At 34.6% G+C, this 6,296-nt stretch overlaps 1 long non-coding RNA gene across 1 annotated transcript; it reads right to left on the reverse strand.

The window, feature by feature from the left end:
* Nucleotides 1-1,669: 1,669 nt before the first annotated feature.
* On the reverse strand, nucleotides 1,670-3,046 carry LOC141421290 (uncharacterized). Its single transcript, XR_012445900.1, has 3 exons — nucleotides 2,953-3,046; nucleotides 2,699-2,812; nucleotides 1,670-1,786 (listed from the first exon to the last, which is right to left on the reverse strand). It is a non-coding gene; the product is annotated as an uncharacterized lncRNA (long non-coding RNA).
* Between the last annotated feature and the right edge of the window lie 3,250 nt (nucleotides 3,047-6,296).

Consider the following 6,296-nt stretch of genomic DNA (forward strand, 5'->3'; position numbering starts at 1 on the left):
AGTTTCTATTATGTTATTTATATTCTTTTCTTTGTGTCCAACTGGTTGTGCCCTGGGTCATCTGCCATGTTATTCACCTCTGGTTTCAGGGCATTAATATTATGGACCTGGAACTTTCCTAATGTCCTAGACTTTTCTTGAACATGAATTAATCACTTATTAATTTTGATTCTTGTTGAAGATTTTTTACTTCTCACAAATGTCCAGGGAAAGCCCTAATTGTTTCATTTGTTAATGAAAATATCTCACTGAGGTTCAGTGTGTTGTGTCAGTATACTCTCTGGGGTCTTTGTTCTCTTTGTGCACGAGCTGAGGGACTGAGAAAGATAATTAAAAATCTTCATTGGCAAGAAGAGACATTTCCTTCCTAAAGTCTGGGCAGGAAGTGGACTTGCTCCACTATGCAGGCCTCTCTGAGATGTTTTATAAAATTCCAGAAAGTCTTCTTTGAACAACTACACCTTAAAATCTTTGCTATATTACTTAGGTGGGTTTTAAAAATAAACATTTTTGGGGGATTGTTTCACATGAGAAAAAAAGCAGTATTCACTTTTTTCTATTTAGTGTACAGTAACATTTATTTCATTCTGGTATTTTCAGCATATAACATAAAGTTAACACTAAAGTTTTTAGAAGCCAAATATGGTTTTTGATAGAGTTGCACTTTATTAAGCTATATAAATGAAGTCAATATTAAAACATTTATTAAGAGCAAATTGGGCTTTTTGATAGAGTTGTGTATCCATAGTGTATTTTTTTGGGGGGGTTGTTGCTCTGTAGGAAGTTTCCAGAAGGCTCATAGCAATGATAGGGATTTTAAGGAGGTTTCAGAGCACATACGAGAAATGGCAGTGACTGCAGTGCGGTTCAGCTGTTTCCAAGTGGAGGACAGCAGGCGTGGAAGCCCTCTGACTGCATAATGTGTGCAGACAGTGATGCAGAATAAATGACTTTCTCTGAGGTCAGTAGCATGTGGTGATGCCCTCTGAGCACTGGAAAGGGATGTAAAAGTAAGGTTGAATGGCTTTCTGTGTCTTTTTGAATTTGTTTAAGCAACTAGGTATCATGTCTGAGATGTTTTGTGGACTGAAGAGTATTAGGGACTGAGGAAAATGGGAAATTTCAGAGGAGTTTGACAGATCTAAACTTAGATAACAATTGATGATTACTTTGGACAGGGTTCTTGTATTAGAGCAGATGACCAAAGGGCTATTGGGAAGGCTGATGGAGAGCTTGGATGGGGAGTCTATTAGAGTGAACCTAGAGAATGTCCCAAAGTGTACTAAGTTGAGATTCTGTTAGCAGAGAAATGAATTTTCTACATATTTGTTGTTTGAAAAGAGGATGAAACCAATGGGAATGGTAGCAATTAGTTTTCTATAGATTGCTTTTGGACAGTATAAGGAATGGATATCAGGATGATGGCCTTGAACTGAACTCCTGTGGAGGTTGTTTCTTAGGTGCTTGAGCGTTTTTGTTTTGAAGTTTTGGTCTGAAGTAATATTATGACCTACCTTTTCCTTACATGGAACTCAATAATTAGTTACATATATATACATATATATATATATGTATATATATGTAATTACCATATATATGAGAAATAAAATAAGTTTTTACTAATATTTAATTTACAGTTTGGTGCCAGAATCTTTCCTTGGTACATGTCACATGTCATCCATCACAAAGTAGACAAGATGAGAGGTGTGGGGAGTCCACAATTCAGTGTCTTCTCTCGTGTTCATGGTCAGCGTGTTGCAATATTTTGCAGTTCACATGCACCTGGCTAAGTGGATATACAGGTTATAATCTAGATTTGAATAACAACCTCACAAAATTGATAAAGTTTGTAGCCAAAGACTTTTTGCTTCAAGGTAAACTAATAATGTAGAACTACAAGGACATTGCAAAATTGACACACTTTTATGAATCACATCACAAAACAATTTGAAATCAAGAAGAATTTAAAAAATAAGCTATGAATCCACAATTCTTGATGAGCAATCTCATTTAAAGTATATATTGTGCTTTTTTCCCACTCATTTGTAGATCCTAGATCTTAAATGATGATGATGTGATTATAAGGGTGATGATCATGGGACATGATTGTCAAAGGTGGAAGGTCTGGGGGTGATCAGCAGGAGAGGGGAGGGGTGAAGAGGATCAAAGTGTGGTATATATATATACACACAAAGACAGAATAATGAAGCCTACCAAATACTGTTTGAGTAGGGAAAGGGGGAATGGAAATGTAATGGAGGGGAGAACTTGTTCAAAGTATACTATACACATGTATGGAATTATACCCCTTGTATAATTAATGTATGCTAATTCAAAAATATAGTAAAGCTATTAAAATAAAGTATATATTATGCTAAATAATAGTAGCTAAGTACAGTAGTACATTTATCTATTTAGAAATAAATTATTATACACATATGGGTGTGAGTGTGACAAACTTGTTGAGAGGATATGTGACTAAAAAGTTAGAGACAACTGCTCTATATTCTTCCTATTGCATTAATACTTCAAGTCTATTTTTAATCTTCAAGTAAATAATACCTATTTAAAGTTATTAAAGTACTTAGATCTACAGCTCCTAGTTGTGTTAAAGTTATACGTATCTTGTGAAGACTTGATTACAATAAAGCTATAGTGGTTATCATTCCTCTGAGCATCTAGGTTCTGTATCACTTACATTTTTACTGTATGCCATTCAGTTCTGTGTTTCTGTGCTTCTCAAGAGGCTTCCTTGTTGATCACAGGTCAGTTTTTTTTGTTCCCTGTAGTTAGGAGGACTGTATTTTTTAGTCTAAACAACATGACAAGGAATATAGCAGTGGACATGTAAAATCAGACATGTTTTGAAAATCTAAGATATAAAATTGTTACTGCTGAACTCATATGGTCATGGCTAAAATGGATGCTAAATAAATAAAAGCACAGAATTACCTTGTTGACTGTTTGAGGTGAAGACTCTTCAAGTCTTGATCCGTGTGGATCGGGTCTCTGTGCTTCCTTTGGTGCACACCACATGTACTGAAACTGCAGTGGAATAATGACTCTTTTTTTCAGGGCCTGTGTACAGTCAGAAGATGAGTCATAAAATGTAAATGAGGAAGTAATCATGTCTGTACTTGAAAAGGTACTAGATCTGAGATCAAGACAAATTTGGCATGTTTCACGTCCTATGCTCTTAATTATCTGATTAGAGTTGATTAGTCTTCATTCCTACTAGGAATGTAATTGGGTAGGCATCTGTAATTTGGTTTTGTGTGTTTGTTTTGGTGTGTATGTTTTTATGTAGATGTTTGTGCGTTTTCAGTTTTCCTTCCAATACTTAGTGTGTCAGCAGACACTAAAAAAAAACCAACTTCCATTCTACCATGAAGGCTCAGGCTATGGATATAAGAGTTTCTAGAACTAGGATTCCTTCTGTTTTTTTTTTTTTTTGATTTATGTGGTTCTTTCAATAGCTTTTTGGTTGTTTATTTTATAACCAGGCTTCCACATCCACTTTTAAAGCCATGCTCTGTTTTTAGGGTACTTGGAAAGAATGTCATTTAAAATTATTGTCTTCAGAGATTGTTATACACTATAAATATTTTTATTAAACAAATTTTGTATAGCTTAATAAATTCAAGAAATTTATTAATTTCTAGAATTATAGAAAAAGGTAATACATCTTACCTGTAGAAAAAGATACTACATTTTAACAGACTTTGAAAGAACTCAGAATTCATACTACAAAGAGCAATGTCAATTTTAATTTAATGTGGACTTTCTACCTAATAGCCAACAGATTGTCTTTTCCATTTTATTTGTTATGAATGACATTACAGATTCACTAAATCTTTTCTTTCTTTTTTTTTTTTTACAAATGGAAATTGGCTGAATTAACAAATGTCAATTGTAATAGATTCAGAATGACCAGGCAGATAGCATTTGGGTAAATCAAACAAGTTTGATTTATTTAAGGTTACAGAAAGAGGTCATAGCAGCATTATCCAATAACAGATGGAATTGTAAGTTTCCAGGTTACCCTCAAAGGACCTCATCAGCAAGTACACTGTTGCGAGTGAGAAGTCTGAGTGACTGTTTACATGGAAGCTTCTGGAAGCTCACTGCTTTACTCTGACCTGTTTTACATGAGACTGGAGCAGTTCTGCAGGCCTATGCTGTCTGAATATGAATTTGGGGCACTTTCTGAGACAAGTGCATTGCATCTAACTTCATAAAATATGTATAAAAGATCCCTTTGTGTAATTTAGTAAAAACCCTGCTCATTTATCATCCTGTCTTCCTAAGCCCTCACAACCTGGTCCTCCTGCTTCCTGCAGAGCAAGACAGTAGTCAGTTGTTTAGGATCAAGGTAGCAGGCCTGTAGATAAGGAACAGGTCTATCCTGCATATGTTCATGATAAAAATTTAGAAAAATTCAGGAAAAAAAGCAAGGAGAAAAATATAAACTGCCTATAATGACCCTACCAAGAGCTATCTAACATTTACATTTTGTAGAATATTTCTCCAGGCAATTCTAAAGCAAAATCATACTAGTATACTATATATTGTTTTAGTTTTACCTTCACAAAGTACTTTTTATATTAATAAATATCAACATATAATTATATAATTATTTAATGGATATATAATATTCTGTGATAAAATTTTATGCTGACTTATGTAGCCAATAAACTATTGTTTAACATTTATGTTATTTCTTTTTGTTACCATGCTATTGAAATCTTACCACAGTTATACTCTTTAGTTAGATATGTTGTTAATTTTTTCCTCTTACCTATCAAGTTGTCTTATATATTTTGTGTGAAACTGACTCATGATACAAAGGCATTTTTAGATGCTTAATGAGGAATTTAACTATGGGCAGTCTGTTAAACAAATAAAGGTTAGGAACTGGCTAACTTAGATTAGACTAATTTAACCAAGAAAGATGATGTTTACGGTAGGGAAGACTTCTTTTACATCAAGTTTGTTGAGGTATAATTTGCATACATTAAACACACCCTTTTTAGGTACATAATTATATGAACATTGACAAATGCACATGGTCAGATAACTTCTTATTGAGCCTTTCCTTCACCCCAAAATATTCCCTTATTACCCTGAACCCCACGCCCTGGCAACTATTAATCTATTTTCTGATTATACAGTTTTGCTTCTTTCAGAATGTCTATAAATGTCACATAAATGGAAGCTTCTTTAACTGGACACAATGCATTTCATTTTAGTTTTAAAATTTTTTTATTGTTTATTCATTTATTCATACGTGCATACATTGTTTGGGATACCTCTCCCCTCTGACCCCCTCGCTTCTAGGCAGAACCTGTTCTACCCTCTTCAATTTTGTTGAAGAGAAGACATAAGCAATAATAAGAAAGACATAGCGTTTTTGCTAGTTGAGATAAGGATAGCTATGCAGAGAGATTTCTAGCATTGCTTCCATGCACAAGTGTATTACAACCCAAATTGATTCATCTCTACCTGACCTCTTCACTACTTCCTGGTCACCTTCCCATAGTGGCCTCTGTCATTTTAAGGTTACTGTATTAGCTCTTCTACAGTGGGCACATCAAACACTTTCAAGTTTTAGGGTTCTTTCCCTTTCCCTGTTCCTTCTGTATGTGTCCTCCCCTTAGTGTGTGACCCATGTCCAATACTATTACTGCATTTGTTTTAGGTCTATAATCTGCATATGAGGGAGAATATGAAGTTTTTGGCCTTCTGAGCCTGGCTGACTTTACTTAAAATAAAGTTCTCCAGTTCCATCCATTTACTTGTGAATGACAAGATTTCATTCTTCTTGACGCAGTATGTTTTTGGTATTTGTTCACATTGCTGCTAGCACCAGTGATTTATTCCTGTCTGTTTTACTCACCAGATGATGAATGTTGGGTTGGCTCTAGAATTTGATGATTGTGAGTAAAGCTGTTATAAACAGTTGAATTCATGCCTTTATATAGATATATGTTTTTATTTCTCTAGGATAAATACTTAGGAGTAGGATTACTGGGATGTATGGTAAAGGAATGTTTAACTTTATTAGAAACTGTCAAACTCTTGGTGTGTACCAGACTTTTGATTGCTCCATTTTGCATAATCACCAGCAAAATATGAACATTTCAGTTGTAAGCTGTTTACCAGTGGAACCTGGGTGACCAAGGCCATAAAAAGAATGGGGGGAACTACTGAGTCCTGCTCAATAGCCCCTTTAATGAAGTATACATTTGCTTTTATAAACTCCTTTTACACAGAGAGCATTTGGTCAGAAAAAGCAT

This window comes from Castor canadensis, chromosome 3 (assembly GCF_047511655.1).
Source record: "Castor canadensis chromosome 3, mCasCan1.hap1v2, whole genome shotgun sequence".
NCBI lineage: Eukaryota > Metazoa > Chordata > Mammalia > Rodentia > Castoridae > Castor > Castor canadensis.